This window comes from Puma concolor, chromosome A2, assembly GCF_028749965.1.
Source record: "Puma concolor isolate L17-30 chromosome A2, mPumCon1.1.hap2, whole genome shotgun sequence".
Classification (NCBI taxonomy): Eukaryota; Metazoa; Chordata; class Mammalia; order Carnivora; family Felidae; genus Puma; species Puma concolor.
The window spans coordinates 64805923-64833048 of record NC_141668.1 but is presented as its reverse complement, the minus strand read 5'-3'; the positions used below and the strand labels follow the sequence as shown (position 1 = coordinate 64833048).

Below are 27126 nucleotides of genomic sequence, written 5' to 3'. Positions count from 1 at the left end.
TGAAAATTCCCCCAAATTAATGGGGAAATGGCAGGAAAATTTTAAAATATGCAAAAGATTTGAACAAGCATTCCACTTATGAGAATACATTTATCTAAGTGATCATTGATAAAATCAAGGTGTAGTCAAAAGCATGAGTCATAGGGGCACAAATATAAAGTACAATAAGATACTACTACACATTTAATATTGGATAAATAGTTTGACCACACAAAGTGGTGGTGGGCTGATATAGAACTGGAATTCTCTTTTACTACTCATACACGTGTAAAACCATTTTAGAAAACTATCTGGCAGTATCTATTAAAGCTGAACAGAGCTGAATATATATACATCCTTATGATGTTAGCAATTCTACCCTTATGTATCGCCCCCAAAATGATATTCATGCACACAAGACAGGTAAATACAGCATTATTCAAAATAGCCATAAAGCGGTAAACATATCAAATTTCATTGTACATATGTGCAACAACATGGACAAGTCATAGACATAATGCTGAGTGACAGAAGCCAGAGAAAAGAATGCACTCTGGGTGGTCTTATTTACATAAATTTAAACTGGCCAAATTAAACCATGGAAGTGGAAGCCAGCAGAGTAGTGACTTTGGGACGGAGAGAGAGAAGTAATGCCTGAGAGGGACATAAGAAAATTTTCTGGAATATGAGGTAGTTCTATAACTTGATTTGAATAATGTCTACATAAGGTTCACTTTGTAAACAGTTCATTGAGCTATACATTTAACTAGATGTATGTTATACAATATACTTCAATTTGACATTTTTAAAAGGGAAAGATCTATATGTATTTACATGTCATGAAGGTAGAACTTTAAGATGTATTACTAATGAAGAAAGAGCACATTTTTGCGTAAAAAAGGGACTATCATTTGGAAAATCATGGGTCATACTAAAGTAGTGAACAATTAAAAATATTCAACAGTGATACATATAGAGCTCACATTTCATTTGCTACTAACGACACCCATGCCACATTGATTCTGGCATAATGAATAATGGAAACCACAGACATGAATGCTCGGACAGGACCTGAAATAAGACAATGTAAACCCTTTCTACAGAGTAAAGATACATAAGTATTGCCCATCCTCCCAAAGTTAAAGGTAGTAGTAGCCTGTAATAAATGACTTCCTCTCATACATGAGATTTCACTTTGAGGGCAACATACTTACCTAAGGAACTACCTAATATCCAGGAAGTAATTTTTTTTTTCTCAAAACAGCATCTGAATCTTCCAAATAATTTTACATTTCTTTTTCACTTTCTAGAAAGTATGAATGCACCACTATTAAGAGGAAAAATTTGACTCTACTAATTACACAAATTATTCAGTATTTTTCAAATAGAGACAAAGCTAGATTAGATCACCAAACATCATTTCTTAAAATAAAGTTTAAATATTGATTAGACAGCAAATGCTATAGTTACTATGAATTAAAATGACCAATTCTATGTAAGTTACTAAGAGAAATTAATATTGCCTATTAACAATTTATTGTGACATATTTAAAAACTATACTTTCACTCACCAGCAAGCTATTCTCTTTTGTAGACAATCTATATTAAGGCACATTGGATATCAGATATCCTATTATTTATATACTTTCATAAAATACTTGTTAGCTCTTTATATTTTAGCAACAAAGAGAAATACAAAATCTACTTTTACTCCCCACCTCCCTCTTTATTTCCAATAACATGCTTTTAACTGCCAGAAGAAACCTGGCCAAAATATCATCATATAATTCATACATTAAGGTGCACAAAATTCCAAAATCCTCAGGCTTATGTATAACATTCATATTTTTAGCACCTAAAACTATATTGTTTAATTGTGAACTATAATAATTTTTGTAGCTGAAAGTAGATATTTTCAAAATTAATAAAAATTAAAATATGTAAATATCTTTCTACTAACTATATTAGAATGCATTTAAAATAGCCATAAAGTACATCCAATTGGCTAATATTATATTTAATGGCAAAAAGCCATTCATGTTTAGAATTTTACATTTCCACTAAAAAATTTTTTTAATGAAAAGATTGGATATATCTTAAAATCAATTTAAGTGGTCGATGACCTTAAGGACATCTCACCAAAAATGGTAAACAGATGCTAAATAAGCATCTGTGAAAAAATGCTCCATATGTCATCAGGGAAATGCAAATTAAAACAACAATGAAATACAACTACAAATCTCTTAGAATGGTTAAAATTCAAAACACTGATAGCACCAAATGCTGGAGTGCATGTGGCGTAACAAGAACACTCATACATTGCTGGTGGGAATGCAAAGCAGTACCCTTTGAAAGACAGCTTGGCAGTTTCTTACAAAACAAAACATATTCATAGCATATGATCCAACCATCATGCTTCTTGGTATTTACCCCAAAGAGCTAGAAACTTCTTTCCACACAAAAATCCACAAACGGATGCTTATAACAGCTTTGTTCATAATTGCCAAAAGTTGGCTGCAACCAAAATGTCCTTCAGGAGCTGAATGGATAAATAAACTGTGGTACAGACAATGGAATATAATTCAGTGCTAAAAAGAAATGACCTATCAAGCCGTGAAAAGACATAGAGGAAACTTAAATGTTTATTACTAAGTAAAATATGCCAATCTGAAAAGGCTGCCTACTGTATGATTCCAACTATACCACATTCTGAAACAGCAAAACTACAGAGACAAGAAGATCAATGGTTGCTAGGGGTTGGGGTCAGAGTGATGAATATGATTTTTAGGGAGTGAAAATACTCTTATGCACACATTACTATATGTTTGTATTATGTAAATAAACACATTTGTATATTTGTAGCAAGTACAATACCAAGAGTGAACCTCAATGTAAAGTATGAACTGTGGGTGATGATGTGTCAGTGTAGGTTCCTTAACTGTAACAAATGTACTGCTCTGGGTGGGGGTGATGTTGATAATGGGGGAGGCTGTACATTTGTGGGAACAAGCGGTATATGGGAAATTTCTGTATCTTCCTTTCAATTTTGGTGTGTATCTAAAAATCCTAAGGTCTTAAAGCAATCAATTTATGCTGGAAAAATGCCTCTACATTTCACTTTTCCAAAGCATTTCAACAAATACTTGCTATGAAAGACATGTGTTTCATTGACTTTTGTGTGTGTGTGTGTGTGCTGACATGCTTTGATTCCTGTCACATTTTCTTTTATGTGTGTTGTCATGCTTTGATTCCTGTCACATTTTCTTTCATGAATCTTCTATAGATATTTTCTTTATGGTTACCATGGGGCTTATATAAAATATCTTATAGCTATAACAATCTATTTTAACCTGATAACAACTTCAAACATATATAAAAATTACTCATTTACATACCCCACCCCCACTTTGTAATATTGATGTCACAAATCACATCTTTATATATGGTGTATCTATTAACATAATTTTGCACCTATAGTTATTTCTATGCTTTTGCCTTTTATTATTTTTTTACTTTTTGATATTTATTTTTGAGAGAGAGAGAGAGAGCGCATGAGTGAGGGAGGAGCAGAGAGAGAAGGAGACAGAGGATTTGAAGCAGGCTCTGAGCTGATAGCAGACAGCCCCATGCAGGACTCATTCTCACAAACCATGAGATCATGACCTGACCCAAAGTCGGACACTTAACCGAATGAGCCACCCAGGCACCCTATATGCTTTTGACTTTTAAATTTTATCCAAAAACAAAAGTGCTTTAATTGCCACCAATACAGTATTGCAGTAATCTGTACTTGCTTATATATTTACCCTTACCAGCAAGCTGTATATTTTCATATGCTCTCTGCATGTTTTCTGTATAGCATCCTTTCATTTCAACTTGTAGGATTCCCTTTATAATTTCTGAAAGGGCATATCTAAAGGTGATGAACTCCCTCAGCTTTTGTTTACCTGGGAAAGTGTTTATTTCTCCTTCATCTTTGAAGGACACTTTTACTAGGTTAGTATTCTTGGTTAGCAGGTTTTCTCCCCCTTTGGGCACTTCGAATACATCATCCCATTCCCTTCCAGTCTGAAAGGTTTCTGCTAAGAAATACACTGATAATCTTTTTTTTTTTTTTAATTTTTTTTTTTAACGTTTATTTATTTTTGAGACAGAGAGAGACAGAGCATGAACGGGGGAGGGTCAGAGAGAGAGGGAGACACAGAATCTGCAACAGGCTCCAGGCTCTGAGCGGTCAGCACAGAGCCCGACGCGGGGCTCGAACTCATGGAGTGAGTGTGAGATCGTGACCTGAGCCGAAGTCGGCCGCTTAACCGACTGAGCCACCCAGGCGCCCCAGAAATACACTGATAATCTTATGGGAGCTCCCTTGTACATGACAAGTTGCTTTTCTCTTGCTGATTTCAAGATTTTCTCTTTGTCTTTGACTTTTGACAGCTTAATTGCAATGTGTCTTTTGGTGTGGGCCTCTTTGGATCCATAGTAGTTGAATTTCTTTGAGCTTCCTGAACTTAAGTGCTCATTTCCTTCCTTATATTTGAAAAATATTCAGCCATTATTTCTTCACATATTCTCCCCCTCCCCTTCTCTTCTTTCTGAAACTTCTATATGCATGTAGTAGCTGGTTTTGAGTTCCTTAAGTTTTCTTCACTTTTCTGTATTATTATTATTTTTTGCTCCTCTGACTTAATAATATCAAATGATCTGTCATTGCGTTCACTGATTTTTTTTTTCTTCTGTTTAATCAAATTCAACATTAAATTCCTCTAGTGAATTTTTTAATTCAGTCGTTGAATTTGTTTGGTTTTTCTTTATACTTTGTTTCTTTGTTGATATTTTCATTTTGTTCATGTATTTTCTTGACTTTGTTGTTATTCTGTGTTCTTTTGTAGATCATTTACCTCCTTGAAGGCAATTATTTTGAATTGGTTTTTAGGTAATACATCAATCTCAATTTCTTTAGGTTTATTTTGTTCCTTTTATTGGACAATGTTTCTGTTTCGTTGTGTCCTTGTGATTTTTTTTCCTCCCAATTTTTGGATTTGAGAAAACGGCGTTTCTGTCAGTCCTTATGGCTGGCTTTGGACAGCCCAAGACCTTCATCAGTTAACCCAGATATGATTCTGGGGGCCTTTGAAAACGTTTGAAGGGTAGGGATGTGACTTCTCTGGGCTTGAAAATTTCCCAATTAGAGATTTACCGGTTTCTTTTTCAGGAGCTCATAATCTTTTGTTCCCTCTGGTGACTGCACAATACTGCAAGTTCTATAGTGCTGCAACAGCAAGTTGTTCAGCTCCCTTTTGTTCTCAGCAATGCCTAGGCATCCAAAGTATCTTGATTCCCTGTCAGGGATCCAAGTCAGGCCATACAGAAACCAGTTTCTCAGGCAGCCCTCTGTAAATCCAGATGAATGCTTCTCTCTTCTCCCTCCCTCCCAAGAAACCATGAGCTGGGTGCATTTTCCCAATAGCACCCAGTCACATTAGCCTCTGTGCCACTGTAGGTCCTCCAGTGAAGATTAAGTTATCCCCTTTTTCTCTTACTTTCAGTGACCCCCGAGGCAAATTAGGCTGGCTCCAACTATGCCAGCCTGAGCTAGAGTTCTCTCCAATGACACTGAACTGTGCTGGCTTGAGGGTGACGCAATTGGGAGTAAAGTTAAATAATTCTTCCCATTCATTTCTATGTAGCTGTTCTCAACTTTTCACCTGCCTGTGTAACTGCAACTTCTGAAGATGTTCCTGGAGTTCCCATAAAGATATTTTGGTCCACATATTGCTAGGTTACTGTCTTTGTAGGAAGACAAAGCCTGGGTCTTCCTGTTCTCCCATCTTGCTCTTATTCTCGTTGATCTCTGCTCTGGTCATGATTATTTATTTTCCCACTTATTTTGGTTTTATTTTGCTCTTTTTTAATTATTATTACAGTAGACACTGAACCCATTGATATGAGATCTTTCTTCTTTCCTTATATGGGCTTTATAATGCTATAAATTTCCCCCTCACACTGCTTTAGTAGCATTACACAATTCTGATACATCACATTTTCTTTTTCATTCAATTCAAAATACCTTCTAATTTCTCCTTTGATTTTTTTTCCCTTTGACTCATGTTATTTAAAAGTATATTATTTAATTTCTAAATTTTGGAGGATTTTTCAAGAGAGCAACCTATTAGTGATTTCTAATTTAATTCCATTGTGGTCACTAATATACACTGAATGACTTAGATCCCTTTCAATCTTTTGAGACTCGTTTTATGGCCCAATGCACTCTGTCTTGGTAATGTTTGTTTGTGAGTACATGAAAAGAATGTTTGGTTTTGGGTAGAATGTTTGGTTTTGGGTAGAGAATTTTATAAATGCCAATGACATGAAGTCATTGTGGTTCAAATCTTCTATTACCTTACTAATTTTTCTTTCTCCTGTTCTATCCATTGTTGGGAAGATCTGTTACTATACTTGTGAGTTAGTCTGTTTCTTCTCATGGTTTAAGCAATGCTTACCTTATGTATTTTCAATCATGGTTATAGGTGCATAAGTTTTTTTTTTGTTTTTTTTTTTTTTCTTTTGAGAGACAGAAAACTCATGAATGTGAGCAGGGGAGGGGCAGAAGAAGAAAAAGAGAGAAAATCTAAAGCAGGCTCCACACCCAGTGCAAAGTCCCACAGAGGGCTCAATCTCACAAATGTGAGATCATGACCTGAACTGAAATCAAAAGTCGATGCCCACTGAGTCACCCAGGTGCCCCTATTCATTCATAAGTATTGATAATTCACCTCTTTATTGGTACAAAATAAACTTATTTATCTCTGGATGAAATTCTTTGCTCTGAAAGTTACTTTGTCTGATATTAATATGATCATTCAGATTTTGTTTTATAAAGTGTTAGGATCATATAAATTCTTCCATTCTGTTACTTTTAGGTTACTTATATCTATATACTTGAAATTTGTTTCACACAGGTAACTGTTGTTTCTTACCCAATCTGACAATCTCTACATTTTATTTGAAATTTCTATACCATTTAAATTTATCTGTTATTAATATGTTTAGCTTGAAATCTATTATCTTGTCATTTGTTTCTTATCTGTCCCATCTTTTCTTTGCTTCTATTTTCCTAATAGTGCAGTTTTTTAGATCAGCGAATATTTCTATCATTTTATCTCTGTTGTGGACCTTTTAGCTATAACTCTTTGTCATTTTATATGGTTGCCTCAGGATTTAGAGGATAATGTTTAACTTTTCATAATTTTTTAACTAATACCACTACACATAAAGCATAAAAACCTTAAAACAGTATAGTACAGTAAAAAACCTTGGATTGTGTGTAACTTCCTGTGTGAGTGTTCTGCAAGATGAGCAAACATTTCTAATATGTAAATCTTAACTTGATAAATGAGTGATGTCTTGCAATATGATGCAAAATTTCACATGATCACAACTGAGCCAATAGTTCTTGAAATTCACTTTGACATACAAGTGCTTTGGAGTGCAAGCATGTTTCTGGATGAATTATGCTTGCAAACCAAGGTTTTACTCTACTTCTATTTTCCAATCTCAATATGTATGCCAATGCCCATTTTAATTTTATATATATCGTAAATCTCACTTTACATTATTTTTGTTTAAAGTCTCTTATCTTTAAGAGAGTTACATAATATGAAAAAAATCTTAAATATTTACTTATCTAGTTACCATTTCCTGTGCCCTTCATGTCTTTTGTGGATTCATATTTCCACCTGGTATCATTGTCTTTCTGCCTAAAGAAACTCCTTTAACATATCTTGTAGTGTGAGCATGCAGTTCACAGATTCTTTCCACTTTGTAACAAAGTTTTTGAATTTTTTTTTTCATCTTTGTTTTTTTTTAAGAGAGAGACAGAGTGTGAGCAGGGGAGGAGCTGAGGGAAGGGACACACAGAATCAGAAGCAGGCTCCAGGCCCTGAGCTGTCAGCACAGAGCCCAAGGCGGGGACCGAACTCATGAACTGTGAGATCATGACCGAAGACAGACGCTTAACTGACTGAGCCACCCAGGCACCCTTGTAACAAAATTTTTATTTAGCCTTTGTTTGGAAGGAATGTTTGATAGGTACAGAATTCTAGGCTAACCTTTTTCTTTTAGTTCTTTAAAATTTTTTTCCACTGAATTGTTTAGGATATGAAATATACTATTGTCCTTGTTTTTGTACTCTGTAATATGTCTCTTAATTCTTTTTATTTTTAACATTTTTTTATTTAACACTACCACTGAGCAATTTGATTATGATGTGCCTTTGTGTAGTTTTCTTCATCATTCTTATTTAGAGGGCTTATTAAGTTTATTGAATTTGTGTCATCAAACTGGCAAAATTTATTTTTTTTTAAGTTTATTTATTTTGAGAGAAACAGAAACAGCATGAGTGGGGGAGGAGCAGAGAGGGACGGAGAGAGAGAGAATCGCAAGCAGGCATCGCACTGCCAGTGCAGAGCCCGAAGCAGGGCATGAACCCACAAAGCCACAAGATCATGACCTGAGCTGAAACCAAGAAGCGGACTCTTAACTAGCTGAGCCACCCAGGAGCCCCAAACTTGTAAAATTTATGACCATTATTTGGTTAAATATTTTCCCCCACTCTGTCTTCTGTCCTCTGGGCTAATTTCATTAAATTAAGTATATTAGGTTGTTTAAAGTTGTCCCACAACCCACTGATACACTGTTTGCTTTTCTTTTTCTCTTTTATAATTTTCTTTTTCATGAATACGAAAAGAGAAAAAGTTCATTTTTATTTTCAATTTTTATTAAATATATTTTTCTTTAATTTTTATTACTATATTTTTTACTTTTGTGTAATTTTTTTCAAATTCTACTTTACTTTCATCATTTTATTTTAATCTTCTTCAGTGTATTCACCTTTTCAAATTTTCAAAAAATTTCCTTTCCTTCTTTTCTTTTTTTCTCTTTTTTGTTTCTTTTCTTTTTCTTGAATACAGAAAGAGAAAAACTTCATCTTTACTTTCAATTTCTATTAAAGATATTTTTATTTAATTTTTATTACTATATTTTTTGCTTTTATGCAAATTTTTTCAAATACTATTTTACTTCCATCATTTTATTTTAGTCTACTACAGTGTATTCAATTTTTCAAATTTTCAAATTATTTCTTTTTTCTTTTTTTATCTTTTTTCACTTTTTCATTTCTTTTCTTTTTTCTTAAATACAGAAAAAAGAAAAAATTCATATTTATTTTTAGTTTTCATTAAAAATGTTTTTCTTTAATCTTTCTACTATATTCTTACTTTTGTGTATATTTTTTCAAATTCTATTTTATACCCATCATCTCATTTTAGTCTACTTCACTGTATTCATTTTTTTCAAATTCTCAATATCCTTTTTTTTCTCCCCCCCTTTTTTTTTCTCTAATCTGTCAAACCACTTTCAACACCCAGACCAAAACACACCTAGGATCTAGCATTATCTATTTGATTTTCATGTGTGTGTGTTTGTGTGTGTCTGTGTGTGTATTTTTATTTTTTTAATTTTAGTATTTTTAATTTTAATTTTTTTTAATTTCAATTTTTCTACTTCATTAATTCCTTTTCTCCCTTCAAAATGACAAAATGAAGGAATTCACCCCAAAAGAAACATCATGAAGAAACGACAGCCAGGGATTTAACCAACACAGATACAAGCAAGATGTCTCAACCAGAATTTAGAATCACGATAATAAAAATACTGGCTAGAGTAAAAAATAGATTAGAATCCCTTTCTGCAGAGATAAAAGAAGTAAAAAATAGCCAGAATGAAATTAAAAATGCTATAACTAAGCTGCAATCACGGATGGATGCAGCGGCGGCAAGGATGGACAAGGCAGAACAGAGAATCAGCAATACAGAGGACAAACTTACAAAGAATAACAAAGCAGAAAAAAAGAGGGAGATTAAGGCAAAAGAACACGATTTAAGAATTAGAGAAATCAGTGACTCATTAAAAAGGAACAACATCAGAATCATAGGGGTCCCAGAAGAGGAAGAGAGAGAAATAGGGGTAGAAGTGTTATGTGAGCAAATCATAGTGGAAAACTTTTCTAACCTGGGGAAAGACACAGACAACAAAAACCAGGAAGCACAGAGGACCCCCACTAGATTCAACAAAAACCGACCATCAACAAGGCATATCATAATCAAATTCACAGAATACTCAGGCAAGGAGAGAATCATGAAAGCAGCAAGGGAAAAAAAGTCCCTAACCTACAAGGGAAGACAGACCAGGTTTGCAGCAGACCTATCCACAGAAACTTGACAGGCCAGAAAGGGGTGGCAGGATATATTCAGTGTGCTGAATCAGAAAAATATGCAGCCAAGAATTCTTTATCCAGCAAGGCTGTCATTCAAAACAGAAGGAGATTAAAAAGTTTCCTAGATGAACAAAAATTAAAGGAGTTTGTGACCACTAAACCAGCCCTGCAAGAAATTTTAAGGGAGACCCTTTGAGGGGAGAAAAGATGAAAAAAAATATATATATATATATATATGTGTGTGTGTGTGTGTATATATATATATACACATATATATATCAAAAGCAACAAATATTAGACAAATATATATATCAAAAAATATATATATATCTCAAAAGCAACAAACATAAGGACCAGAGAACACCACCAGAAGCTCCAACTCTACAAGCATCATAATGGTAAAAAATTCATATCTTTCAGTACTCACTCTAAACATCAATGGACTCAATGCTCCAATCAAAAGACATAGGGTAACAGAATGGATAAGAAAACAAGATCCATCTATATGCTGTTTACAAGGGACCCACTTTAGACTTAAAGACACCTTCAGATTGAAAATAAGGGGATGGAGAACCATCTATCATGCTAATGATCAACAAAAGAAAGCCAGAGTAGCCACACTTATATCAGACAATCTAGACTTTAAAATAAAACCTGTATCAAGAGATGCAGAAGGGAATTATATCATAATCAAGGGGTCTATCCACCAAGAAGACCTAACAACTGTAAACATTTATGCGCCAAATGTGGGAGAACAGAAACATATAAATCAATTAATCACAAACATAAAGAAATTCATCGATAGTAATACCATCATAGTAGGAGACTTCAACACCCCAGCTACAACAATGGACAGTTCATCTAATCAAAAAATCAACAAGGAAACAATGGCTTTGAATGACACTCTGGACCTGATGGACTTAACAGATATATTCAGAACATTTCATCCTAAAGCAGCAGAATATACATTCTTCTCTAGTGCACATGGAATGTTCTCCAGAATAGACCATATACTGAGACACAAATCAGCCCTAAGTAAGTACAAAAAGATCGAGATCACATCATGCACATTTTCAGACCACAATGCTATGAAACTTGAAATCAACCACCAGAAAAAATTTGGAAAGGTAACAAATACTTGGAGACTGAAGAAAATCCTACCAAAGAATGAATGGGCTAACCAAGCAGTTAAAGGGGAAATTAGAAAGTATATGGAAGTCAAGGAAAATGGTAACACTACAACCCAAAACCTCTGGGACGCAGCAAAGGCGGTCATAAGAGGAAAGTATACAGCAATCCAGGCCTTCCTAAAGAATGAAGATCTCAGATACACAACCTAACCTTACGCCTTAAGGAGCTGGAAAAAGAACAGCAAATAAAACCCCAAACCAGCGGAAGACAGGAAATAATAAAGGTTAGAACAGAAATTAATGCTATTGAAACCAAAAATACAGTGGAACAGATCAATGAAACCAGAAGCCAGTTCTTTGAAAGAATTAACAAAATTGATAAACCACTAGCCAGTTTGATCAAAAAGAAAAAGGAAAGGACCCAAATAAATAAAATAAAATAAATAAAATAAATAAAATAATGAAAGAGGAGAGATCACAACCAACACAACAGAAATAAAAACAGTAAGAAGAGAATATTATGAGCAATTATATGCCAATAAAATGGGTAATCTGGAAGAATGGACAAATTCCTAGAAACTTATACAGTACCAAAACTGAAACAGGAAGAAATAGAAAATTTGAACAGACCCATAACCAGTAAGGAAATCAAATTAGTAATCAAAAATCTGCCAAAAAACAAGAGTCCAGGGCCAGATGGCTTTCTGGGGGAATTCTACCAAACATTTAAGGAAGAGTTAACAACTATTCTCTTGAAACTGTTCCAAAAAATAGAAATGGAAGGAAAACTTCAAATTCTTTCTATGAAGCCAGCATTACCTTGATTCCAAAACCAGACAGAGACCAGACTAAAAAAGGACAACTATAGACCAATTTCCCTGATGAACATGGAGGCAAAAATCCTCAACAAGATATTAGCCAACCAGATCCAACAATACATTAAAAAAATTATTCACCACGACCAAGTGGGATTTATACCTGGGATGCAGGGCTGGTTCAATATCCACAAAACAATTAATGTGATTCATCACATCAATAAAAGAAAGGACAAGAACCATATGATCCGTTCAATAGATGCAGAGAAAGCATTTGACAAAATACAGCATCCTTTCTTGAAAAAAACCCTCAAGAAAGTAGGGATAGAAGGATCACACCTTGAGATGATAAAAGTCATATATGAGCAACCCAACACTAATATCATCTTCAATGGGGAAAACCTGAGAGCTTTTCCCCTAAGGTCAGGAACAAGACAGGGATGTCCACTCTAGCCACTGTTATTCAACATAGTATGGGAAGTCTTAGCCTCTGCAGTCAGACAACACAAAGAAGTAAAAGGCATCCAAATTGGCCAGGAGGAGGTCAAACTTTCACTCTTTGCAGATGACATGATACTCTATATGGAAAACCCAAAAGATTTCACCAAAAAACTGCTAGAACTGATTCATGAATTCAGCGAAGTTGCAGGATATAAAATCAATGCAAAAAAATTGGTGGCATTCCTACACACCAACAATGAAGCAACAGAAAGAGATATCAAGGAATTGATCCCATTTACAATTGCACAAAAAACCGTAAAATACCTAGGAATAAATCTAACCAAAGAGGTGAAAAATCTATACACTGAAAACTATAGAAAGCTTATGAAAAAACTGAAGAAGACACAAAAAAATGGAAAAAAGATTCCATGCTTCTGGATAGGAAGAACAAATATTGTTAAAGTGTCAATACTATCGAAAGCAATCTACATATTCAATGCAATCCCTATCAAAGTAACACCAGCATTCTTCACAGAGTTAGAACAAAGAATCCCAAAATTTGTATGGAACCAGAAAAGACCCCGAATAGCCAAAGCAATCTGGAAAAAGAAATCCAAAGCAGGAGGCATCACAATCGCAGACTTCAAGCTATACTACAAAGCTGTAATCATCAAGACAGTATGGTACTAGCACAAGAACAGACACTCAGATCAATGAAACAGAATAGAGAACCCAGAAATGGACCCAGAAACGTATGGCCAACTAACCTTTGACAAAGCAGGAAAGAATATCCAATGGAATATAGACAGTCTCTTTGGCAAGTGGTGCTGGGAAAACTGGACAGCAACATGCAGAAGAATGAACCTGGGCCACTTTCTTACACCATACACAAAAAGAAACTCAAAATGGATGAAAGACCTAAATGTAAGACAGGAAGCCATCAAAATCCTTGAGGAGAAAGCAGGCAAAAACCTCTTTGATTTTGGCCGCAGCAACTTCTTACTCAACACATCTCTGGAGGCAAGGGAAACAAAAGCAAAAATGAACTACTGGGACCTCATCAAAATAAAAACCTTCTGCACAGTGAAGGAAACAATCAGCAAAACTAAAAGGCAACTGACAGAATGGGAGAAGATATCTGCAAATGACATATCAGATAAAGGGTTAGTATCCAAAAATCTATACAGAACTTATCCAACTCAACACCCAAAAAACAAATAATCCAGTGAAGAAATGGGCAAAAGACATGAATAGACACTTCTCCAAGGAAGACATCCAGATGGCCAACTGACACATGAAAAAATGCTCCACATCACTCATCATCAGGGAAATACAAATCAAAACCACAATGAGATACCACCTTACCTCTGTCAGAATGGCTAACATGAACAACTCAGGCAACAACAGATGCTAGCGAGGATACAGAGAAAGAGGATCTCTTTTGCATTGTTGGTGGCAATGCAAGCTGGTGCAGCCACTCTGGAAAACAGTATGGAGGTTCCTCAAAAAACTAAAAATAGAACTACCCTACGACCCAGCAATTGCTCTACTAGGCATTTATCCACAGGATACAGGTGTGCTGTTTCAAAGGGACACATGCACCCCCATGTTTATAGCAGCACTATCAACAATAGCCAAAGTATGGAAAGAGCCCAAATGTCCATTGATGGATGAATGGATAAAGAAGATGTGGTATATATATACAATGGAGTATTACTCAGCAATCAAAAAGAATTAAATCTTGCCATTTGCAACTACGTGGACGGAACTAGAGAGTATTATGCTAAGTGAAATTAGTCAGAGAAAGACAAAAATCATATGACTTCACTCATATGAGGACTTTAAGAGACAAAACAGATGAACATAAGGGAAGGGAAACAAAAATAATATAAAAACAGGGAGGGGGACAAAACAGAAGAGACTCATAAATATGGAGAACAAACTGAGGGTTACGGAGGGCTTGTGGAAGGGGGGATGGGCTAAATGGGTAAGGGGCAGTAAGGAATCTACTCCTGAAATCATTGTTTCACTATATGCTCACTAATTTGGATGTAAATTTTAAAAAATAAAATTAAAAAAAAAAGAATTATTTCTAAGCATCTTCCTTATGCTTACAATGATCTTATCCAGGGAAAAAGTATTGTACTCACAATTACATTATGATTAAATGAAATAATGGGAGGCTTTACAAATAAAAGAAAACATCTTTAAGACCTCAGATACAAGTTGAAAACAATAAGAGTACATTTACTAAAATATAAAAAAAAAACTAATTTAAATCTGTTTATTATGATGATCAGCCAATACTGGTCTCTCTAAGCAGTGTTACAGAGCTTTAATGGTTAAATGGCCTATAGAACTTTCTCTTTTATTGTATGATTTGACATTGAAATTCTACTAAAAATATTCCTATTGACTTTAAGCTATAATGTTTTTTTCTCTATATTTCATGCTTTTCCAAATAATGTGTTGAAAATAAACATAGAGTAAATATATTTCTGGTGTCTAATGGAGAATCTTTCTGAAATGTTGTTTTGCCTCACACATGATTTTTAAAAATATTTTATAAAAAAAATTATATTCTTTGACATTTCCCTTGCTCAGCTTACAAATATATTTACTTACTTGTAAGATATCAATGCCCAAATTTATAAGCTAGTAGTAGACTTCCTTTTTAAATTTAATATCTTAATTCAAAAAACAGTTATGAAATATACAACTAAATGACTTCAGGCAATATTTGTGCCCTAAGATTTTCTTTAATGTTTATTTATTTATTTTGAGAGATAGCACAGTGGGGTAGGGGCAGAAAGAGAGAGAGAGACAGAGAATCTGAAGCAGTCTCCAGGCTCCACACTATCAGCACAGAGCCCCACATAGGACTCAAACCTACAAAATGTGAGATCATGACTTGAGCCGAAGTTGGCTGCCCAAAAAACTGAGCAACCCAGATCCCTCTTGTGTCCTAAGATTTTAATGTGCACAATATTTTTCAGACCTTTCAGCTTGTGTGTGTGTGTGTGTGTGTGTGTGTGTGTGTGTGTGTTGCATGTGCATTACATAATTTGGATTACTTAAAGTGCATATGAAAATTTTGTAGATGCACATTGGGGAAACTGCCTGGATTAACAGTAATATCCCCATTCTGTACTACACTCTCTTTTTTCAAATACCTGGGAATGGGCAGGAAATGCAAGCAGAGCCAGTCATAATGAAACCACTCTTTGTCATGAAGACCATGGATATTAATCCAGGTCATATTAACAAGAATCTCTTCCCAATATTTGGAAGAGGGAGGTTCTTGCTTTTCTTTCTTGCAAATCTATAAGAACAGGAGATGAGTGTTATCATTTGCCATGGCTTTGGTTTTGTGAAGAAAGCAATGTGTGAAAAATGAAATGATACCAGCAAGCAAACTGAGAGAATCCTGGGCTCATCACAGCTTCCAACTGGCAGGCACCTTCATATACATCCATTTCCTTAGCAATTCAGTTTTATCAGCCAAATGAATCCTCTCTCATGCTTACAGGAGTTTGAATAGGGTATCTATCACTTGCAGTCAAAAACTGTCCTTAAATGTTGATACAAAAATTTGAAATATATTTTTAGAAGAAAATCTAACAAGAATTTTATGAATTCTTTTGATTTTATTTTAATGATGGATAAGAAAATAGAATATATGACTGCTGGTATCAGCTTATCTACCTATGAGACTCTAAGTTGATTTGTCAGTTAATGATAATAACAATTATTATTAATAATTCTAATGTAAAATTTTATCATCATAAATTTTATTTCTGTTGGTAATATTTTTTTTTAATTTTTTTTTACGTTTATTTATTATTGAGACAGAGAGAGACAGAGCATGAACGGGGGAGGGGCAGAGAGAGAGGGAGACACAGAATCGGAAGCAGGCTCCAGGCTCCGAGCCATCAGCCCAGAGCCCGACGCGGGGCTCGAACTCACGGACCGCGAGATCGAGACCTGAGCTGAAGTCGGACGCTCAACCGACTGAGCCACCCAGGCGCCCCCTGTTGGTAATATTTAGATAAGGAGAATGATTCACATTTTCTTCCATTATTTTCCATGTTTATGTACTGAAAAGAAAAATGTTTACATGGGTTCAATATTCAGCCAAAATTTCTAGACTCAAAATGAGTGTTAATTAGGTAATAAAATTTTGGAAAGTAACAGAAATCTTCATGATCCACAAATAAAAGGACTTTTCTTGGATAAAACAGAGAGGAATGATGCAAAAGGAAATAGAAAATTGGGACACAATAGCATAACTGAGAGCTGAGATCAAACATAAAATGTAAAGAGATCCTGGGAAATATGGTTAATCCTGGATTGAATACTATATCAGGAGCTCAAAACATCTTTCCCAAGTAAAAATATTTTCCTTCTGTTTTCATTTTTTCTAAGGTAACCAGTAATTAATACAATTGGTAGTGCCTGTCTCTTCTATATTTTATCATTCTCTTTCATAATATAGTCACCTGCTTTCTGTGAATAAATGTAAAACAAATCAATCTATATATATTAATTGATTTCAAGGCATTGTGCAAGGTTCTGCAGGCAATATTGTAGACTAGTGATTTTAACAGTCTAAAGTTTGCTTTAAAGTGTTTACACTATGAATTGTATGGCTTAAACATTTTATATCCTCCAATTGGCAGAATTTTTGTTAAAGCATATTTTAAGGAAATATGGAGGGCTGAAGGAAAAAAAGAAGGCTCACACACTCAATGTAGCCCACAATTTCCACCTCGAAATAGTTCCCATATATGAAACCCTTTAAATTATATTGTAACCCTTCCCCCTGGAGTCTTGACCCGCAGTTTGAGAAATACTGGCATTGATATATGAAATACACAGATAATGCAAAAAAACTCATTTTACCACATAGTTTCACCTTCTGCCCCCATCAATCATATTACAAAATCTGTCAACAGGAAGCAAATTGCCTCCATTCCCATGGTCACTTTAGAGGAAGTGTTAATGACCAAAATAAATGCCAAAAGTGAACAGGAATAAAGATACAGAGACAATATTCTACTTAATTAGCTTCTAAATAGTAATATTAATCTACATGGCAAAGCTTGTATTGAAAGAAAAAACTAGAAAAGCCTTCTAGATCTTGTTTTGTTAAGTTTGGAGAAGACAATAGTATTCTCTGATATCAGTGTTTCTCTCTTACCTTCTCTTTGCTTTCCCACTTTGCAATTCTTTATCCAATCTCTTCCTCCAACCTTCTCCCTTTACCTCACCTATTACTCTGACATAGCTCAACATGGTAAGGGATGCAAATAAACTTGGAAGAAAATATTGTAGGCATATAAACTATACATTAAATTCCAAATTACTTTGTCACTTGGCTAATGAATACTTATTGTATGCCTACTACCTACCAGACAACATCACGTATTCAGATGATGGACATGGTTAACAAAATAGCTCCTGTCCTTATGGACTTTACTCTCAACATTTAACAGAGAAGAAAACCTGCACCAGTATTTACTAGCTACTGAGAAACTGTTACGTACAAAATGTTGAGAGTAGATTTTCATAGTGCTAGAGAAATATATAATTTGGGGACTCAACTTATTTAAGTGCATTAGGAAACGTTTACTGGCATAGTAATAGTCATACTGGGATTTGGAGGGGGGCCATCATTTAGATAAGGTAAAGAGAAGGGGTAGAACATTCCAGGAAGAGGGAACAGTATGCACAGAAGCAGTGAAATAGGAGAAAGCATTGCCTGCCAAACAGAAAACCAGAGTGGCTGGCATGAATTAAGCAAATAGTAGATTTGTGCATGTGAGATTGGAAAGGCAACTAAAGGTCAGGTTTGGGGGATTTTAGCAGGATTATTCGAAGGCCCACTGGAAGCTGTTGAAAGATTTCAAGAGACAAATGACGTATTCAAATCTGTATTTTAAAAGGGGTATATCTTGGCTGCTGTGTGGAGAATGGAGAAGAGGAGGCAGGGTAACCACGGCCATGACATCTTCCGCCTGGTTCAGGATACAGACAATGAACACAGAAGTGAATGCATTCAAGAGGTACTTTGGTGGTGGAATGAATTGAATTGGGGATAAGGATAAGAAGAGAGTCTAGAAATATGCTTATATTTTTAGATTAAATATATAACAGATAGTAGGGAGTTTTACTGAACTAGAGACAACTAGAAGGCAAAATTTTTAGATGGAAAAAACTACATATCTTAGGATCACAAAGGTGACCTAAAACTGAACAGCTAACTGAATACTAAGTATTTAATTATCAATAATTGTACTTGCCCTTCATAGGATTATAAGAGTTCTGGGTAGATGATTCAGATGGCCCATTTCTTACTAAAACTTTCCCAATTTTGCATAAATATCTAAGGCATCTGAAATAAAAGAGAATTATTTTTAAATCTGGATGTGCTCAGGAATTTATTTCTCATGAAGAAAAAAAGAAAAGCCATGTTTAAGGGAAAGGCTGAACTAGTCTATCTTATATCTTGTTGAATTCATAATTATAACCAGAATTTCTAGTGGTGGAAATAATACCGTCAGGAAACAATAAGAGCTTTAGGCATTTTCTTCTCATCTATCCCTTTTGCCACTAACTCTGCCACTGTAATTTTCAGTTTTGGCTTAAAATTCTGTGTTCTGTGCACAATAGGCTATGGCATTATATCTTTCCCAGACTCATAAACCCCTAAGCTGCCATCTGCTCACCCAAAACTGCTTTGAATATCCATTCTCTAAACTAAAGCCCACATTTATTACCTCCAAAGATTTTTCCATACTACAACCACATATTTGGGTTCAATAATCCAAAAATCAATCATTCATTCAAGTTTAGTATAATACTTACTTGAGGAAAGCAGTCCGCCTAAGTGCTGAGCTGAAACAGACAAACATTAAGTTACTATATCTCACAATGATTGAAATCTTACTGGATTGATAGCAGAGTGCTTTGCACAATTTTGGGAAAACTAAACAAGTGTAAAATTTTTAGGACCAAGTTTTAAAGTAACTTACCAATATGTTACCATTTAACATTTCTAATATAGGCCTATAAGAATCTTACTGGCTTGCACAGTTGTCTTTTCCATTAATAAAGGGGCAAACAAGAAGATAAAATCTAACAGATCTTAGCCTCTTAATTTAGTAGTAACATTGAAAGCTTACATTAACAAATTAAATATAGAGCCTGATCTCAAGACTTTTATAAATTCAAATGCTTAAAAGTTAATCAATTAATCTTTCCATTACACTTGGAGTATCTCTTCACCCCATCACTTTCACCCCCTCCTAGCCCTGAAGGATCATTAGAGACAAGATGCATGTTAAGATTAGTAACTGTAAAAATGAGATAGGTTATTAACATTTCTCCTAAATGGCAATGCCATTCTGTCTTGCCTAACCTTTGCAAGTTGTTTTCAAGTGATTATGCAATTCTATTCAGATTTGGGGAGAATTACACAAAATCTTATATATTATATGTGACAAATATACAAATATTATAAATATTTGTCACCTTTTCAGAGGTGAATAAAAACGGGATAAAATCTGGGGCGCCTGGGTGGCTCAGTCAGTTAAGCATCAGACCCTTGATTTCAGCTCAGGTCATGATCTCACAGTTTGTAAGTTGGAACCCTGCATTGGGCGTCGTGCTAGCAGTTTTGAGACTGCTTGGGATTCTCTCTCTCTCTCTCTCTCTCTCTCTCTGCCCTTCCCTGACTTGCCCTCTCTTTCTTTCTCTCTCTCAAAATAAGTTAAAAAAAAAAAAAAGATAAAATCTTACAAGGCATACATGGATCATATTTATTTATCATATTTATTGCTTCTGTGATATATTTCCTGGCCTGGTGCCAATTAATTTGCAATTAATTTGAATTGTGTAAAATTTATAATGCTAACAGGTGCTTCTGGTTTAGGATGGCAAATTTGGCACAAATACTTACTCTTCTTACTCATAAGTTCAGAAAATCTTGTAGATTTTACAAAAGCATACACTGCCAGAACAAATAAAACCAGAATTGTGAGGAAAAATTTGTAAAAGCTATCCAGGAAAGTCATGGTCCAAGGGGCGCCTGGGTGGCGCAGTCGGTTAAGCGTCCGACTTCAGCCAGGTCACGATCTCGCGGTCCGTGAGTTCGAGCCCCGCGTCAGGCTCTGGGCTGATGGCTCAGAGCCTGGAGCCTGTTTCCAATTCTGTGTCTCCCTCTCTCTCTGCCTCTCCCCCGTTCATGCTCTGTCTCTCTCTGTCCCAAAAATAAAATAAACGTTGAAAAAAAATTAAAAAAAAAAAAGGGGGGGGACAGACAGAGACACATCAGAGACACAAGACACATGTGAAGTGTTCAAATCAGAATAAAAAGTCAGCAGGTGTAAGAAAGAAGAATGCAATGGATACCAAGAAACAGAATAAGTGAATGAGATGCTGAAATAATAGATACAATGAAAAGAAAAAAAAAAGATAATAAGAAATTACAGGGGGGAAAAGCTATATAAAAAAAAGCACAAAAAGAAACGTAGAAAATTAAAACATGATATGATTTTGAGAAGTCAACAAATGGTATGTATTGCTTTTTTCTACATTTCATTGGCCACAACTCAACGGTGGCAAGCTGTAGTAGTAACTAGAAACTTTGATTAGTTTACTAGATATAAAAGCTTGATGAGCACTTAGGCCTATTTTACAGTTTCTGTGAAATGGTTAACAGTTTAAACTCTAATTTTTTTATTCCATCATTCTCAGATATGATCTTTTGACTCCTTTGCAAGATGACAGTATTATCATTTTCCTACCTCTCATCACCCTATCATCCAGTTTCTGCTACAAGTACATTATATTTTTTATTGCATGGTTGGTAATATTTACCTTATATTCAATAATAATCAAGTTTGCTGTCTTTTGAATATTGGTTAATTATAAAAGTTTATAGTCCATAAGAGCATTTATGTCATTATAACTATAAAATATTGTTCATTACAGAGCCACATTTTGTTCTATTATTGTATTCTTTTTCAGACCTATTTGCATGCTCATAGGAGAGTATATTTAATGGATTTTACCTGTCTAATACCCTTTAAACAATCTGAAAAACAAAGAGGATAGATAGATAGATAGATAGATAGATAGATAGATAGATAGATAGACAGACTGTTTGGAACTATAACAAAAGATTTGATGTCCTTGCCATCAGAGACACAAGAACAGAGAAAGTGATGAGGCTGGAAAAGTACTAAAAGAACTCATGGCTAAACACTTCCCAAATGTGACAAGGAACATAAATTTTCATATTCAAGTTGTTAAGTGAACCCTAAACAGGATAAACCAAAGAAATCAGTGCCAAGGCATATCATAATGAAAGCTTAAAAACTAAAGACAAAAAAAAATCTGGAAATGGCTAGAGGAAAAGAATGTCTCACCATAGAGGGCAAAAGGGAGTGGCACAGTATTTTTCAAGTGCAAAAACAACAGTAAGAAATCCTGTCTACCTAGAGTCCTGTACACAATTAAAATATTCTTTTTTTTTTTTTAAGAAAAATTCAAGATATCATCAGATGAAGGAAAACTAAGAAAATGTGTTGCTAAAGAACACAGTAAGCAAAATTATGGGTAAATAAAATAGACTTCCCTTCTCTTTGGTTTTTAAAATTATGTTTGGTTGAATCAAAAATTCTAACATTGTCACATTGATATGGTTTTAATTATTCGTAGAGGAAATACTTTCAAAAATTATAAATGGGGGGAGATAAAAGGAGATAAAGGGAGCTAAGTCTTCTGTATTTCACTTAAACTACTGAAGAAATGACATCAGCGGACTGTGAGACATATCACAGTACAGCCATAGATTTAACACAAACACACGTACACATATACACATACTTAAGGTAATAGAACAACCACTAAAGAACCATACAGAAAGACAGGATTATCAAAAACAATATAGGGGCACCTGGGTGGCTCTGTAGGTTAAGTGGCAGACTTCATCTCAGGTCATGATCTTGCGGTTTGTGAGTTCGAGACCTGCGTGGGGCTCTATGCTGACAGCTCAGAGTCTGGAGCCTGCTTTGGATTTGGTGTCTCCTTCTATTTCTGGCCCTCCCTCACTCGCATTCTCTATCTCTCAAAAATTAATAAACATTAAAAAAATTAAAAAACAAAAATATAGATAAATTCAAATGGTCATCTAAAAATGTAAATAACACATATCAAAATTTGAAGGAAACAGCTAAATCAGTACTGAAAGAAAAATTCCTAGCACTAAATAAGTATGTGTATGTAAGTACATAATATTTGCTTTAAAAATAGTGGATTGGGGTGCCTGGGTGTCTCAGACGGTTAAGTATCCGACTTCAGCTCAGGGCATGATCTCACAGTTCGTGAGTTGGAGCCCCACATCGGACTCTCTCCTGTCAGCACAGAGCCTGCTTGAGATCCTCTGTTCCCCTCTCTCCCTGCCCTTCCTCCATCAAGAATAATAAATAAACATTTGACAAATAAATAAAAATTTAAAAAATAAAAAAGTTAATGGATTAAAACTCTCAAGGGTTGGGGCACCTGGGTGGCTCAGTCAGTTAAATGTCCAACTCTTGATTTTGGCTCAGGTTATGGTCTCATGTACAGTTCGTGGGATGGAGCCCTACATGGATGGAGCATGGGGCTCCATGCTGACAACATGGAGCTTGCTTGAGATTCTCTTCTCTCTTTCTATGTCCCACCTCCAACCCCCCTCTCAAAATAAATAACTAAGCTTAAAAAATCTTCAGGGTTATACATAAAAATATTTTGAAACATGTCTAAGTTATGATACATTGTATATGCATTATGTATATATGTATATGTATTATGTATATACTTACATATACATACATATAACCTAAATACATTAAAAAATATTTTAAAGTATAACCTTTAAGATTTTTATTCCACTAACTTTATAAACAACATATTTTATATAAAAGTAACCTTAGTGTTTTTGACTGGTGAGGGAAACTAAACCTGATACCTTTGGTTCCAAAGGCTAAGTGTGTTGCATTAATTGATGTCCTGGCTCTTGTCCCCTTGGGAATGTTTCAAATATCCTAGGTCTTTTCACTGCACTGCAATAATGGACACATATTGTAAACTGAGATTTCATACATGAAAAGGATTTGTCTACCAAAAACAACTTAACTAAACCTCTTTTTCTATACCCTTTTTTGCTATCATCATCTCCCTTCCATGATCATTACAGTCACTGATGGCTATGAATTCCATAAAAGAATATCAATTTAACAATTTGGACACAGAAGGTACTAAGACCAAAAAGTTCAAATGAGTGTGTGACTGATGAGAGGAGGAACACAAGGATCTTCTCAGGATCATCAAGTAAACCCAGTGAGAGCTTAATGGAGGAAGGTAATGGATTAAAACCCCAGTGCTTTTAAATTAACATTGACTACATTCACTGGGTATGCTGGAATAGAAATTTCATCCTGGAACAGAAAAGAGATATTCATGGAAAATACTGAAGAATCTCAACAAAATCTAGTTTGTTTTTTTTTTTTTTAATCATAAAGTACCGATGCGAATTGCTTATTTTAACCAAGTGTGCCTTGGTTATGTAGGATGTCAACATAAAGGAAAAATGGATGAAGGGTGTTCAGGAACTCTCTGCACATTCCCTGTAACTCTTTTACAAATCTAAAAATATTTCACATGTAAAGTTTTATTAATATAAAATTAACATTGAAATTTTGTATACAAAGACAAAGACTTCACAGTAAGGGCTTTGAAGCATGAAATGTCATTCTAGCAAAACCCCAATATATTGGTGAAGAGCAATACAGACTTAAAAGAGACAGGCCAGAACATACTGGAATCACACTTTCAGTCCTATTAAAGATCATCATTACTTTCTTCCTAACTGGTAAATCTAGAATTAAATAAGAACATACCACATATTTTAAATAATTTCACATAGATAATAATGTGCATTAATTTAGTGTCAGAATAGTTACACTTGGGAGTTGCCTGTGCTTGCTGTATGCATTAGAAATGGCATAAAGAAGGGGCACCTGGGTGGCTCAGTCGGTTAAGTGTCCAACTTCAGGACAGGTCATGATCTCATGGTCCATGAGCTCAAGACTGGTGTCAGGTTCTGTACTGACAGTTCAGAGGCTGGAGCCTCCTTTGGATTCTGTGTCTCCCTCTCTCCTGCCCCTCCCCCACTCATGCTCAGTCTCTCAAAAATGAATAAATTTTAAAAAACAAAAAAAGAAATGGCATAAAGAACCTCCAAAGTTCCCAGAAAAAGGACATTTATATGCAAATATGAAGGTTAAGGAAAACACTGTAAAATACTTAGACTAAATGAAGGTGTCTAATCTCTGAAGTAAAGCATAAAAAGTGAGAAGCCATTGTGGCAGGCTAAGCATCTTGGCTTCTTAAGTTTCACCTGCAGTATAAATTCAATTTTTCCTCCACGCTAAAGAAGTAAAGTCCCATAAGGGTGAAATCTCTTCAAGCCACTTACCATAGTTTTTCCTTTGAACAGATTATAATTCTTTTCGGGAAAGAAGAAAGAAAGAAAGGAAGGAAGGAAGGAAGGAAGGAAGGAAGGAAGGAAGGAAGGAAGGAAGGAGGGAGGGAAGGAAGGAAGAGGAGGAGGAGGAGGAGGAGGAGGAGGAGGAGGAGGAGGAGGAGGGAGGGAGGAAGGAAGGAAGGAAGAGGAGGAGGAGGAGGAGGAGGAGGAAGGAAGGAAGGAAGGAAGGAAGGAAGGAAGGAAGGAAGGAAGGAAAGAAAGAAAGAAAGAAAGAAAGAAAGAAAGAAAGAAAGAAAGAAAGGAAAGAAAGAAGAAAGAAAAAGGAAGAAAGAAAGAAGGAGAAAAAGAAACATACTGAGGAAAAATTAAAAAAAAAAATCCAGAAATGTAGGCCTGGATTCTTTCCCCTGATATTTTTCTACAAAGTACAGAAAGGGGAGATGGCTGTCACTGTCCAGCCACTGTTAATAAACCCGTTATTGCTTCTATGCTTTCAGCACATCATTAGAAAGTATATACAATTTGATTCAAAAGTTAGAAAACATGAGAGTGGCCAGTGGTATTTAGGGTCATTCTGCTCCTTCAAGGGATTGGAAGAAAAATAGTGAGAAAATTAGTATCAGCCTGCAACATCCTTGCCCAAATACAGTGTGAATCTGGGGAAGATTGCTCCCTGTGTTTTTTGAGGGGCTAGCTCAAATTATGCTCAAATGCATAATTCTGAAAACTGAGTTAACTTTCTTTTTCTTTTTTAAGATTCTGGAACAGTATTGGAAGCAAAAATAATGAGAAAAAGATGACTATAATTTAAAAAACAGAAGCATTCGGGGCGCCTGGGTGGCGCAGTCAGTTGAGCGTCCGACTTCAGCCAGGTCACGATCTCGCGGTCCGTGAGCTCGAGCCCCGCGTCGGGCTCTGGGCTGATGGCTCGGAGCCTGGAGCCTGTTTCCGATTCTGTGTCTCCCTCTCTCTGACCCTCCCCCGTTCATGCTCTGTCTCTCTCTGTCCCAAAAATAAAAAAAAATAAAAAAAAAAAAACGTTGAAAAAAAAACAGAAGCATTCAATCCCATTTTCTTCATAGAGCACATACTAAAACATAAAAGAAATTCCAGGGTAAATGCCCTAAATAATAGAACTAGTTAATACCATACAAACTGAGATAACTTAGGGGTGCCTGGGTGGCTGAGTCAGTTAAGCATCTGACTTCAGCTGAGATCATGATCTTACAGTTTGTGAGTTGAAGCCCCCATCAGGCTCTGAGCTGTCTGCTGTCAGCTGACAGCTCAGAGCCTGGAGCCTGCTTTAGATTTCGTGTCTCCCTCGCTCTCTGCCCCTCCCCCACTTGCCCTCTGTCTCTCTGTCTCTGTCTCTCTCTCTCTCTCAAAACCGAATAAACATTAAAAAAAAAAAAAACTGAGATGGGTATTGAAGAGGGCATCTTTTGGGATGAGCACTGAGTGTTGTATGGAAACCAATTTGACAATAAATTTCATATATTAAAAAAAATAATAAAATAAAATAAAATCCAAACAAAAACTGAGATAACTTATATTTGGAGATGATCATTTTTCTCCCCTTCATTATAGCAGATTCTACTGCATAAAGATTGAATAACATATCTCAACTACAATGAGATATCACCTCACACCTGTCAGAATGGCTAGAATCAACAACACAAGGAACAACAGGTGTTGGTGAGGATGTGGACAAAACCGGACACTTGTGTACTGTTGGTAGGAAAGCAAACTGGTGCAGCCACTGTGGAAAACAGTATGGAGTTTCCTCAAAAAGTTAAAAATAGAACTTCCTTATAATGCAGCAATTACACTCCTAGGTATTGACCCAAAGAATATATGAATACTAATTCAAAGAGATACATGCACCTCTATGTTTCTAATAGCATTATTTACAATAGCTGAGCTACAGATTCAGCCCATCAATAAATGAATGGA

The 27126-nt window shown here is 35.3% G+C and overlaps 1 long non-coding RNA gene across 3 annotated transcripts in view; it reads right to left on the bottom strand.

Annotated features, from left to right (window-relative positions):
- The window catches only part of LOC147583236 (uncharacterized), a 95808-nt gene that overhangs the window by 10018 nt on the left and 58664 nt on the right, over positions 1-27126 (bottom strand). For 2 of the 3 annotated variants that reach the window (XR_015246674.1, XR_015246677.1), the window contains exon 3: positions 19509-19538. The exons of the other annotated variant lie outside the window; for it this stretch is intronic. This is a non-coding gene — a long non-coding RNA (uncharacterized LOC147583236). The remainder of the gene's footprint in view (positions 1-19508; positions 19539-27126) is intronic. 3 annotated transcript variants of the gene reach the window in all.